The sequence below is a fragment of the Balaenoptera acutorostrata genome, chromosome 13 (genome assembly GCF_949987535.1).
Source record: "Balaenoptera acutorostrata chromosome 13, mBalAcu1.1, whole genome shotgun sequence".
Taxonomy (NCBI): Eukaryota; Metazoa; Chordata; class Mammalia; order Artiodactyla; family Balaenopteridae; genus Balaenoptera; species Balaenoptera acutorostrata.
This window is the reverse complement of record NC_080076.1, coordinates 21,613,969-21,627,860: the sequence shown is the minus strand read 5'-3', so window position 1 is coordinate 21,627,860 and position 13,892 is coordinate 21,613,969. Positions and strand designations below refer to the sequence as shown.

Here is a 13,892-nt window from a genome sequence, read left to right as displayed (position 1 = left end):
AAAATTTATTAGTCAAGAATTTTTATAAATTCACCCTTAAAATGTGGCAAATCATTTCATTAGGTGGTACATCTCAGCATGTTTCTGTTTTTCAGGTGTTCTGCATGTGTGGGTGGGGGCGGTGTGGGTGTATGTTTTAATGATCACTATTCCATTGCACAAATGTGGAGAATAAGACCTATACTAGTCATGAGACAAGTACAGATAAATTAGCAAACTAAAGACAGTAGTCGAATACAGTTTATTATGTCTAGCACTGTCTACCCTGAAGCATATTAATCAGTTAATCCAGTAATCAGGTAGAATATCCAATATATAAATTACTTACATATTTTATTTAATTCACACAATCATTTGGGAGGGACCATTGGTTATACACAGCCCAAATCTTAGAAAAATATTTTTTTTCTCATGAATTAATTTTTTTTTGAATTTTTTTTCATTTATTTTTTTATACAGCAGGTTATTATTAGTTATCCATTTTATACATATTAGTGTATACATGTCAATCCCAATCTTCCAATTCATCACACCACCACCACCAACCCCCGCCGCTTTCCCCTCTTGGTGTCCATACGTTTGTACTCTACATCTGTGTCTCAATTAGAAAAACGTTTTAACCATACTTGGAAATATCATGTTATCTCAGATTCTACTCACTCAATAGGAATGGCTTTTCTCTAAACTAAGCATTTTATTGTCTCATTAGAATAGAAAAAAATGGCCATGTAGTTCAGAAATAACAGATTGTGTTGTAAATCATTAAAAGAAAATACAGCAAGTTGGGTTACATTTCTATACTGCTCCATTGTATGTTAATTTATATAAATACGAAGTATAGCAGACCTACAGTAAGGTAGACTTTCACCCCCTTACACATCATCTGTGAGCCATTTCTCTCATTAGTAGAAATTAAATATTTGTGCTGGTAGCCTAGAGTATTTCTGAGACGTCATAGTGTTATGCACCAAGGGATAATTTTTTTCTACAAGCACCTAAGTGTATGTCCACATAAACTTCTTAACAGTTAGCAGAGAAGTGACATTTTAGAAATTACTGATTTCTTCCATATTGCACTTTATAAGGTGTAGTAGTTAGAATGGGGACACCCAAAAAATATGTTCACCTCCTAATCTCCAGAACCTGTGAAGGTGACTAATTTGGGGAGAGGGGTTTTGTGGATATAATTAAGAATCTCTAGATAAGATTTTCCCAGATTGTTAGATGGGCTCTAAATCCAAGGAGTTGTCCTTATAAAAGACACACAGAGGAAAAACAGAGCGGAGTCGAAGGTCATGGAAGACAGAGGCAGAGATTAGAGTGATGCAGCCAGGAGGAATGCTGGCAGCCACCAGGAGCTACGAAAGACAAGGAAAGATTCTCCCTTAGAGCCTCGGGGGAGTGTGGCCTAGCTGGCACCGTGTTTTCAGACTTCCAGCCTTCAGAACTGTGAGAGAATAGATTTCTAAACTTCAGACACCAAATTTGTATACAGGCATACCTCGTTTCATTGTGCTTCATTTTTTGTGCTTCGTAGACATTGCACTTTTTACAAGTTGAAGTTTTGCGGCAACCCTGCATCGAGCAGGCCTATCGGTGCCATTTTTTCAACAGCATTTATTCACTTTGTGTCTCTGTGTCACGTTTTGGTAATGCTCACAACATTTCACAAATTTTCATGATTATTATATGTGTTATGGTGATCAGTGATCTTGGATGTTACTAGTGTCATTGTTTTGGGGGGCCACAAACTGTGCTCGTATAAGACAGCAAACTTAATGAATGAATATTTTGTGTGTTCTGACTGCTCTGCTGACTGGCTGTTCCCTGTTTCCCTCTCCTTGGGCCTCCCTGTTCCCCACAACACAACAACATTGAAATTAGGCCAGTTAATAACCCTCCAATGGCCTCTAAGTGTTCAAGTGAAAGGAAGAGTCACACGTCTCTTATTTTAAATCAAAAGCTAGAAATGATGAAGCTTAGTGAGGAAGGCAATGTCAAAAGTCCAGATAGGCTAAAAGCTAGGCCTCTTGAGCTGAACAGTTAGCCAAGTTGTGAGTGCAAAGGAAAAGTTCTTGAAGAAAATTTAAATTGCCTCTCCAGTGATCAAATGATAGATAAGGAAGCAAAATAGCCTTATTGCCGATAGGGAGAAAGTTTTAGTGGCCTAGATAGAAGATGAACCAGCCACAACATTCCCTTAAGCCAAAGCCTGATTCAGAGATCTTCAATTCTATGAAGGCTGAGAGAGGTGAGGAAGCTACAGAAGAAAAGTTAGAGGCTAGCAGAGGTTGGTTCATGAGGTTTAAGGAAAGAAGCCATCTCTATAACATCAAAGTACAAGGTGAAGCAGCAAGTGCTGATGTAGAAGCTGCAGCAAGTTATCCAGAAGATCTAGCTAAGATCATTAATGAGGGTGGTTACACTAAACAACAGATCTTCTATGAGATGCCCTCTAGAATTTTCATAGCTACAGAGGAGAAGTTAATGCCTGGCTTCAAAGCTTTGAGGACAGGCTGACTGTCTTGTTAGGGGCTAATGCAGTGGTGACTTGAAGTTGAAGCCAATGTTTATTTACCATTCTGAAAATCCTAGAGACTTAAGAATTATACTAAATCTATTCTACTTGTGCTATGTAAATGAAACAACAAAGCCTGGATGACAGCAAATCTATGTACAACATGGTTTACTGAATATTTTAACCCTACTTTTGAGACCTGCTGCTCACAGAAAAAAAAAAAGGATTTCTTTCAAAATATTACTGCTCATTGTCAATGCACCTGGTCACTCAAGAGCTCTGATGGAGATGTACAATGAGATTAATGTTGTTTTCATGCCTGCAAACACAATATCCATTCTGCATCCCATGGATCAAAGAGTAATTTCAACTTTCAAGTCTTATTATTTAAGAAATATATTTCATAAAGCTATAGGTGCCATAGATGGTAATTCCTCTGATGGATTTGGGCAAAGTAAATTGAAAACCTTCTGGAAAGGATTCACCATTCTTTTTTTTTTTTTTTTAATTTATTTTTGGCTGCATTGGGTCTTCGTTGCTGTGCACGGGCTTTCTCTAGTTGCATCGAGCAAGGGCTACTCCTCATTGTGGTGCACGGGCTTCTCATTGTGGTGGCTTCTCTTGTTGCAGATCACAGGCTCCAGGTGCGCAGGCTTCAGTAGTTGTAGCACGTGGGCTCAGTAATTGTGGCTCGTGGGCTCTAGAGCCCAGGCTCACTAGATGTGGCGCATGGGCTTAGTTGCTCCACGGCATGTGGGATCTTCCTGGACCAGGGATCGAACCCATGTCCCCTGTATCGGCAGGCGGATTCTTAACCGCTGCACCACCAGGGAAGTCCCAGGATTCACCATTCTTGATGCCATTAAGAACATTTGTGATTCATGGGAAGAGGTCAAAATATCAACACTAACAGGATTTTGGAAGAAGTTGATTCGAACCCTCATGGATGACTTTGAGGGGTTCAAGATTTTAGTGGAGGAAGTAACTGCAGATGTGGTGGAAATAGCAAGAGAACTAGAATTAGAAGTGGAGCCTGAAGTAGTGACTGCATTGCTGCAACCTCATGATAAAACTTTAACAGATGAGGAGTTGTTCTTTATGGATGAGCAAAGAAAGTGGTTTCTTGAGATAGCATCTACTCCTGATGAAGATGCTGTGAAGGTTGTTGAAATGACAACAAAAGATTTAGAATATCACATAAACTTAGTTGACAAAACAGCGGCAGGTTTTGAGAAGACTGACTCCAATTTTGAAATAAGTTCTATTATGGGTAAAATGCTATCAAACAGCATTACATGCTACAGAGAAATTGTTCATGAACGGAAGAGTCAATCGATGTGGCAAATTCCATTGTTGTCTTATCCTAAGAAATTGCCGCAGCTGCCCCAGCCTTCAGCATCCACCACCCTGATCAGTCAGCAGCCACCAACACCAAGGCAAGACCCTCCACCAGCAGAAAGATTGCAGCTCACTGACGGCTCAGAGGATGGTTAGTATTTTATAACATTAAAGTATTTTTAATTGTTATGTATGTTGTTTCTATAGACATAATGCTATTGCACACTTCGATAGAGTGGAAATATAACTTTTATGTGCACTGGGAAACCAAAACCTTGTGTGACTTGCTTTATTGCAATATTCACTTTAATGTGGAGGCCTGGAACCCAACTCATAATATTTCCAAACTATGCCTGTAAATTGCTGCAACAGACCTAGGAAAGCAATAAAAAAGGTAATCTCAATCCTAATTGCTTTTCCTCAGTCTCCTTCTAAATTTTTTTAAAAAATTTTCTGAACCAGGTACCATCTACTTTCTAAAGCAACATGACCAATATTAAAATAATAAAAAATGAAAAGAAAGAACTTAACACAAAAAGCAGTGTTCTTTGCCAAAGAAGTTCTTAGAGTGATTTGGAATGACCATGTGAGAAGATTCTTGGTACTGAAATTAGATGAATAAGATGGTTCTAACTTTGTAGTCAAAGGGATAATAATACCTCAATTATCCAAAGGAATTGTGTTGTTCTGGCTCGTCAACCACACCTCTTATGTTAATGTGCAGAAGCAAATTAGAAACTAAATACCAGTCTTGCCTTCATTCCTCTCACCTTTTCTCTAATGTGGCAGGGCCTTTGCTTTTCAGCAAGAGACAGAGAATAAATTTGGATGAAGTAAAATGAATACTGCACAGAGGCCTTTTTTTTTTTTTCTGGCTAAGAGCAAAGCACATTAACAGCAAAAAAAATCAAAATTTTTCTTAAAAAAAAAGCAGACTCAGAAATTATACCCACAAAAATAAACATAAATGATGTATCTTTATGGTAATCTAATTCATAAGGTATATACATCAATTAGTAATTTCTGAGCAGAAATCAGGAAGTAGTGTAAAATTGCTGGACAAAACTGTACTTAGGGAGTTGTTGCAGGATTGGAGAAGAAAGGTGATGATTTTCTTTTTATACTTGACCCTATTCCCATCAATGTCCTTTATTAGTATGTTATCTCACTATCATGAGTAAAAATTCAATGCTCAATTGTTACTTTTTCCCCCAACTCTCTTGTATTATTTCCACAACATCTTTTATGATTAGAACCTGCAGTAAAACTTTAGAGGCTGTTGTTTTGACTTTAACTGTGGGGTGTATGTTTGATGATATACAGAAAGCAAAAGCGTGGACACATATATTCTCAAATGGAATATATGTAAAGAATTTTTTATAAGAAAGAGTAAGAGCTTCCATCTCTTGACAATGACAGGGTGAAAGCATCTATTTTCTTTCTTGCTGCTTTACTTGTCTGAATGGCAAGGAGAAGCATTTTGAAGTTTCAAAATGCTCAGCATGTCTTGCGAGTGATTTTTCTGTTGTTGGTCAAGTTACTTAGACTTGGTGTCCTGGTTTCCCCAATCTGTCAAATGAGTATAACAAGCACTTCTGGCCTTCATGAGAACAAGTGCAGCAGGAGAAGACAGATCCTGCCAGTTTGAAGGAGGATGAAGTTATTTTTGAAACAAGTATTATGTATCTTCAGGAAACAAAATCTGGTTCAAGATTTTTTTTCCCTCTTTTCTGAATAGGCTATTACTATAAACATAGGAAACTATTTTTAATGTGAGGATTATATATACTTTTAATTTATGAGAACTATAATTTATTATTAGAACTTGAGGAGAAAACAAGGGGAAAACCTATACTAATAGTGTTCAACAAAACAAGCAGATAATATTGCTTACACTGCAATATAATAAACACCTAGGGAATTCACTGAATATAGTACTATATTCAAATAGTAGGGCACTACAAATAGTAGAAAGCTAGCACAGACCATAACAGCAAAAAATACCATTTATTTAAGCACTTACTATGTACCGAGCTCTATGTGTTTTATAGGCACTGTCTCCCTTCATTCTCACAGTAATCATAAGAGAGAGGTGCTCTGATTGATGCCAACTTACAAGTGGGTTAACACCAATTAGATAAAGTTAAATTGAGGCATCACCCTGATACCAAAACCAGACAAAGATGTCACAAAAAAAGAAAACTACAGGCCAATATCACTGATGAACATAGATGCAAAAATCCTCAACAGAATACTAGCAAACAGAATCCAACAGCACATTAAAAGGATCATACACTATGGTCAAGTGGGGTTTATCCCAGGAATGCAAGGATTCTTCAATATATGCAAATCAATCAATGTGATAAACGATCTTAACAAACTGAAGGAGAAAAACCATATGATCATCTCAATAGATGCAGAAAACTTTTGACAAAATTCAACACCCATTTATGATAAAAAATCCTCCAGAAAGTAGACAGAGAGGGAACTTACCTCAACATAATAAAGGCCATATATGACAAACCCACAGCCAGCGTCGTTCTCAATGGTGAAAAGCTGGAAGTATTCCCTCTAAGATCAGGAACAAGACAAGGATGTCCGCTCTCACCACTTTTGTTCAACACAGTTTTGGAAGTCCTACCCACGGCAATCAGAGAAGAAAAACAAATAAAATGAATCCAAATCGGAAAAGAAGAAGTAAAGCTGTCACTGTTTGCAGATGACATGATACTACAAATAGAGAATCCTAAAGACGCTACCAGAAAATTACTGGAGTTAATCAATGAATTTGGTAAAGTAGCAGGATACAAAATAAATGCACAGAAATCGCTTGCATTCCTATACACTAGTGATGAATAATCTGAAAGAGAAATTAAGGAAACACTCCCATTTACCACTGCAACAAAAAGAATAAAATACCTAGGAATAAACCTACCTAAGGAAACAAAAGATCTGTATGCAGAAAACTATAAGGCACTGATGAAAGAAATTAAAGATGATACAAGCAGGTGGAGAGATATACCATGTTCTTAGATTGGAAAAATCAACAATGCAAAAATGACTATACTACCCAAAGCAATCTACAGATTCAGTGCAGTCACTATCAAACTACCAATGGCATTTTTCACAGAACTAGAACAAAAAATTTCACAATTTGTTTGGAAACACAAAAGACCCCGAATAGCCAAAGGAATCTTGAGAAAGAAAAACAGAGCTGGAGGAATCAGGCTCCCAGACTTCAGGCTATACTACAAAGCTACAGTAATCAAGACAGTATGGTACTGGCACAAAAACAGAAATATAGATAAATCAAACAGGATAGAAAGCCCAGACATAAACCCACGCACATATGGTCACCTTATCTTTGATAAAGGAGGCAAGAATATACAATGGAGAAAAAACAGCCTCTTCAATAAGTGGTACTGGGAAAACTGGACAGCTACATGTAAAAGAATGAAATTAGAACACTCCCTAACACCATACACAAAAATAAATTCAAAATGGATTAAAGACCTAAATGTAAGGCCAGACACTATAAAAGTCTTAGAGGAAAACATAGGCAGAACACTCTATGACATAAATCACAGCGATATCCTTTTCAACCCACCTCCTAGAGAAATGGAAATAAAAACAAAAATAAACAAATGGGACCTAATGAAACTTAAAAGCTTTTGCACAACAAAGGAAACCATAAACAAGATGAAAAGACAACCCTCAGAATGGGAGAAAATATTTGCAAGTGAAGCAACTGACAAAGGATTAACCTCCAAAATATACAAGTGGCTCATGCAGCTCAATAGCAAAAAAACAAACAACCCAATCCAAAAATGGGCAGAAGACCTAAATAGACATTTCTCCAAAGAAGATATAAAGATTGCCAACAAACACATGAAAGAATGCTCAACGTCACTAATCATTAGAGAAATTCAAATCAAAACTACATTGAGGTACCACCTCACAACTGTCAGAACGGCCGTCCTCAAAAAATCTACAAACAATAAATGCTGCAGAGGGTGTAGAGAAAAGGGAACCCTTTTGCACTGTTGGTGAGAATGTAAATTGATACAGCCACTATGGATAACAGTATGGAGGTTGCTTAAAAAACTAAAAATAGAACTACCATATCACCCAGCAATCCCACTACTGGGCATATACCCTGAGAAAACCATAATTCAAAAAGAGTCATGTACCACAATGTTCATTGCAGCTCTATTTACAATAGCCAGGACATGGAAGTAACCTAAGTGTCTATCGACAGATGAATGGATAAAGAGGATGTGGCAAATATATACAATGGAATACTACTCAGCCATAAAAAGAAATGAAATTGAGTTATTTGTAGTGGGGTGGATGGACCTAGAGACTGTCATACAGAGTGAAGTAAGTCAGAAAGAGAAAAACAAATACCATATGCTAACACATATATATGAAATCTAAAAAAAAAAAAAGTTATGAAGAACCTAGGGGTAGGACAAGAACAAAGACGCAGACATAGAGAATGGACTTGAGGACATGGGAATGGGGAAGCGTAAGCTGGGACGAAGGGAGAGAGTGGCATGGGCTCATATATACTACCCAGTGTAAAATAGATAGGTAGTGAGAAGCAGCCACATAGCACAGGGAGATCAGCTTGCTGCTTTGTGACCACCCAGCTTGCTGCTTTGTGGGATAGGGTGGGAGGGAGATGCAAGAGGGAGGAGATATAGGGATATATGAATATGTATAGCTGATTCACTTTGTTATAAAGCAGAAACTAACACACCATTGTAAAGCAATTGTACTCCAGTAAAGATGTTAAAAAAAAAAAGTTAAATTGAGGCTAAGAAGGCTTAAATGAATTATACTAAACCTCTTAGCAAGTAAGTGACAGAACCAGGACTCAAACTGCCTGACCTAAAAGTATTTGAGTTCGAATCCAACAATACATTAAAAGGATCATACACCGTGATCAAGTGGGATTTATCCCAGGGATGCAAGGATTTTTCAATATCTGCAAATCAATCAGTGTGATACATGACATCAACAAATTGAAGAACAAAAACCATATGATCATCTCAGTAGATGCAGAAAAAGCTTTTGACAAAATTCAACACCCATTTATGATAAAAACTCTCCAGAAAGTGGGCACAGAGGGAACATACCTCAACATAATAAAAGCCATATATGACAGACTTACAGCTAACATCATACTCAACAGTGAAAAGCTGAAAGTATTCCCTCTAAGATCAGAAACAAGACAAGGATATCCACTCTCACCACTTTTATTCAACATAGTTTTGGAAGTCCTAGCCACAGCAATCAGAAAAGAAAAAGAAATAAAAGGAATACAAATTGGAAAAGAAGAAGTTAAATTTTCACTGTTTGCAGATGACATGATACTATACACAGAAAATCCTAAAGACACTACCAGAAAACTACTGGAGCTCATCAATGAATTTGGTAAAGCTGCAGGTTACAAAATTAATACACAGAAATCTGTTTCATTTCTATACACTAGCAACAAAAGATCAGAAAGAGAAATTCAAGAAACAATCCCATTTACCATCACATCAAAAACAATAAAATAGCTAGGAATAAACCTATCTGAGGAGACAAAGACCTGCACTCAGAAAACTATAAGATGCTGGTGAAAGAAATCAAAGACAACACAAACAGATGTAAAGGTATACCATGTTCTTGGATTGGAAGAGAATCAATATTGTCATAGTGACTGTGTTACCCAAGGCAATCTACAGATTCAATGCAGTCCCTATCAAATTACCAATGGCATTTTTTACAGAACTGGAACAAAAAATCTTAAAATTTGTATGGAGATACAACAGACCCCAAATAGCCAAAGCAATCTTGAGGGGAAAAAAAGAAAAATGGAGCTAGAGGAATCAGGCTCCCTGACTTCAGACTATACAACAAAGCTACAGTAATCAAGACAGTATGGTACTGGCACAAAAATAGAAATATAGGTCAATGGAATGGGATAGAAAGCCCAGAAATTAACCCACACACCTATGGTCAATTAATCTATGACAAAAGAGGCAAGACTATACAATGGTCAAAAGACATTCTCTTCAGTAACTGGTGCTGGGAAAACAGGACAGCTACATGTAAAAGAATGAAATTAGAACACTCCCTAACACCATACACAAAAATAAACTCAAAATGGATTAAAGACCTAAATGTAAGGCCAGACACTATAAAACTCTTAGAGGAAAACATAGGCAGAACACTCTTTGACATAAATCACAGCAAGATCCTTTTTGACCCACCTCCTAGAGAAATCGAAATTAAAAAAAATAAATAAACAAATGGGACCTAATGAAACTCAAAAGCTTTTGCACAGCAAAGGAAACCATAAACAAAATGAAAAGACAACCCACAGAATGGGAGAAAATATTTGCAAATGATGTGACTGGTAAGGGATTAGTCTCCAGAATTTACAAACAGCTCATGTGGCTTAATATCATCAAAACACACAACCCAATCCAAAAACGGGCAGAAGACCTAAATAGACATTTCTCCAAAAAAGACATGCAGATGTCCAAGTGGCACATGAAAAGATGTTCAACATTGCTAATTATTAGAGAAATGCAAATCAAAACTACATTGAGATATCACGTCACACCAGTCAGAATGACTATTATCAAAATTCCACAAACAATAAATGCTGGAGAGGAGGGTGGAGAGAGAAGGGAACCCTCCTACACTGTTGGTGGGAATATAAATTGATACAGCTACTATGGAGAACAGTATGGAGGTTCCTTGAAAAACTAAAAATAGAGCTACTGTATGATTCTGCAACCCCACTCCTGGGCATATATCCAGAGAAAAACATGGTCCAAAAGGATACATGCACCCCAGTGTTCATTGCAGTACTGTTTACAATAGCCAAGGCATGGAAGCAACCTAAGTGTCCATATATACAATGGAATATTACTTAGCCATTAAAAATATGAAATAATGTCATTTGCGGAAACATGGATGGACCTAGAGATTGTCAAACTGAGTGAAGTAAGTCAGACATAGAAAGTGAAATATCGTATGATATCACTTATATGCAGAATCCAAAAAAATATGATACAAATGAACTTATTTATAAAACAGAAATAGACTCACAGACTTAGAGAATGAACTTATGTTTACCAGGGGAAGGATAGGGGGAAGGGATAGTTAGGGAGTTTGGGATTGTACATGTACACACTGCTATATTTAAAACTGGGGACTTCCCTGGTGGTGCAGTGGTTAAGAATCCACCTGCCAATGCAGGGGACATGAGTTTCATCCCTAGTCCAGGAGGATCCCACATGCCATGGAACAACTAAGCCCATGCACCACAATTACTAAGCCTGTGCTCTAGAGCCCGCGAGTCACAACTACTGAAGCCCGCACACTCTAGGGCCTGTGTGCCACAACTACTGAGCCCATGTGCTGCAACTATTGAAGCCCGCATGCCTAGAGTCCGTGATCCACAACAAGAGAAGCCACTGCAATGAGAGGCCTGTGCACAGCAACGAAGAGTAGCCCCTGCTCACAGCAACTAGAGAAAGCCCACGCACAGCAATGGAGACCCAACGCGGCCAAAAATAAATTTTTAAAAAAACAAACATTTTTTAGTGGATAACCAACAGAGACCTAACTGTATAGCACAGGGAACTCTGCTCAATATTATGTAACAACTTAAATGGGAAAAGAATTTGAAAAAGAATAGATACATGTATCTGTATAACTGAATCACTTTGCTGTACACCTGAAACTAACACAACATTGTCAACCAACTCTACTCCAGTATAAAATAAAAAGTTAAAAAAAAAAAGTATTTCTTAACCACAACATCAGGCTAAGCATCTTCCACAAGATGTACTTGTGGAAGTCAAATACATCTTTGAAAAATATCTAGCAAATGGAGCCAATCTCTCGGAAGCTCTAGTATAATTTTCTGCAGTCTGAGTCATTTCTCCACAAGCATATAATACCTGAAAAATTCTTCAGGGATTTTTTTTTTTCCACTAAAAATGTACAGGATTGAAAGTACTTTTTTCTAACTTGTCTTTCTCTCTCTCTCTGTCTCTCACACACATTTACACACACGTTAAGTCTCTTTATGTTTCTTTGTCTATGTGTGTTTTTCCTTCTTTTCAACTAAAGTCCCCCATCTGAGCCATCCAAATTTGCCCATAATATAGAAAGAGTATATATGCTTTTTATTCAACTTAAGAAATATATTGAATTCAATAATAATGACTTGTACAATAATTTGTAAGCAGAACAATTTGTTTTCTCTAAAAACGAGTTGCTTCATATCTAAGTGCAGGCCTCCAGTGATTTGCCTGGTTTCCTAGAGAGTCAGTGAGCAGACTAGGTTTCATTATTATCAATGAGATACTTTTTAGAGGTTCAAAAATCATAATAAATTGTTCAAGATCATTAATGTTATAATAACAGAATAATAGAATTACTTGGATAAGTCTATTCAGCTAATTAGATAGAGTTACTGGAGCATAAGTGTGCTTGGAATTGAATGCTGTAAATCAACATTATCAAGTGCCAAAGAGAGAAACAATATTGCAAGTTATGGCTGAGGAGAAAGAACACTAGACTTAGAATCAAAGACTTCACTTAGAATCTGGCCCTTCTTTTTATTATCTGGGAGACCATTGTCAAATAATAGTTCCTCTGAGTATCAATTTTGACATTTTCAAATTAGAGATAAAAATACAGGTTTCTTGAGGTTATTAGAAAGAGTAAAGAGATGAAGTATATAAAACCACTTAACTTTTTTTATAAAGGTTTTTCCTTCTTTCATAAATGAGGATAAATCATCTCTGTTTTCTCATAAAAACATAGCTGCAAGATTGGCTGGGAAATGTATAATATTTATTTTGCCAAGACATTGACCGAGCAAATGTTCTTGAATTTTCTTTTTGGGGAAGAAGTGGACAGTTGGCAGAGGGAGAACACTGTATTAGTCAGGATTTTCCAGAGAAACAGAACCTATAAGATTGATGGATGGATGGATAGATGATGGATGGATAGATAGATAGATAGATAGATAGATAGATAGATAGATAGATGATTGATAGATGGTAGATAGATGGATAGGTAGATGATAGATGGATGGATAGATAGATAGATGATTGATAGATAGATGATGGATAGATGGTAGATAGATGGATAGATGATAGAGAGATAGATAGATGTTTGATAGATGGAGAGATAGATGATTGATAGATGGTAGATAGATGGATAGGTAGATAGATGATGGATGGATAGATAGATAGATGATTGATAGAGAGATAGATGTTAGATAGATGGATAGATAGATGATGGATGGATAGATAGATGATTGATAGATGATTGATAGATGATAGATGGATAGATAGACGATAGATAGATGATAGATAGATAGAGAGATAGATGTTTGATAGATGGATAGATAGATGATGGATGGATAGATAGATAGATGATAGATAGATGGTAGATAGATGGATAGGTAGATGATAGATGGATGGATGGATAGATAGATAGATAGATAGATGATTGATAGATAGATGATTGATAGATGGTAGATAGATAATAGATAGATAGATAGATAGATAGATAGATAGATAGATAGATGTTTGATAGGTAGATGGATAGATAGATGATGGATGGATAGATAGATAGATGATTGATAGATGATTGATAGATGATAGATAGATGGATAGATAGATGATAGATAGATGATAGAGAGATAGATGTTTGACAGATGGATAGATAGATAGATGATGGATGGATAGACATATAGATAGATAGATGATTGATAGATGATTGATAGATGGTAGATAGATGGATAGATAGATGATAGATAGATAGATGATAGATAGATAGATAGATAGCCAGATAGATAGGTGTTTGATAGATAGATGATGGATGGATGGATAGATAGATAGATAGATAGATAGATAGATGATTGACAGATGGATAGATAGATGAGAGATAGATGATAGATAGAGAGAGAGAGAGAGAGAGAGAGAGAGAGAGAGAGAGAGAGAGAGATTTCTGC

The 13,892-nt window shown here is 36.7% G+C and overlaps 1 protein-coding gene and 1 pseudogene across 1 annotated transcript in view; both read left to right on the top strand.

Moving 5' to 3' along the window:
• DCC (DCC netrin 1 receptor) overlaps positions 1 to 13,892 on the top strand; it is a 1,191,297-nt gene that overhangs the window by 1,012,975 nt on the left and 164,430 nt on the right. The gene's annotated exons all lie outside the window — the stretch shown is intronic.
• On the top strand, positions 1,904 to 4,012 carry LOC130704645 (tigger transposable element-derived protein 1-like; annotated as a pseudogene).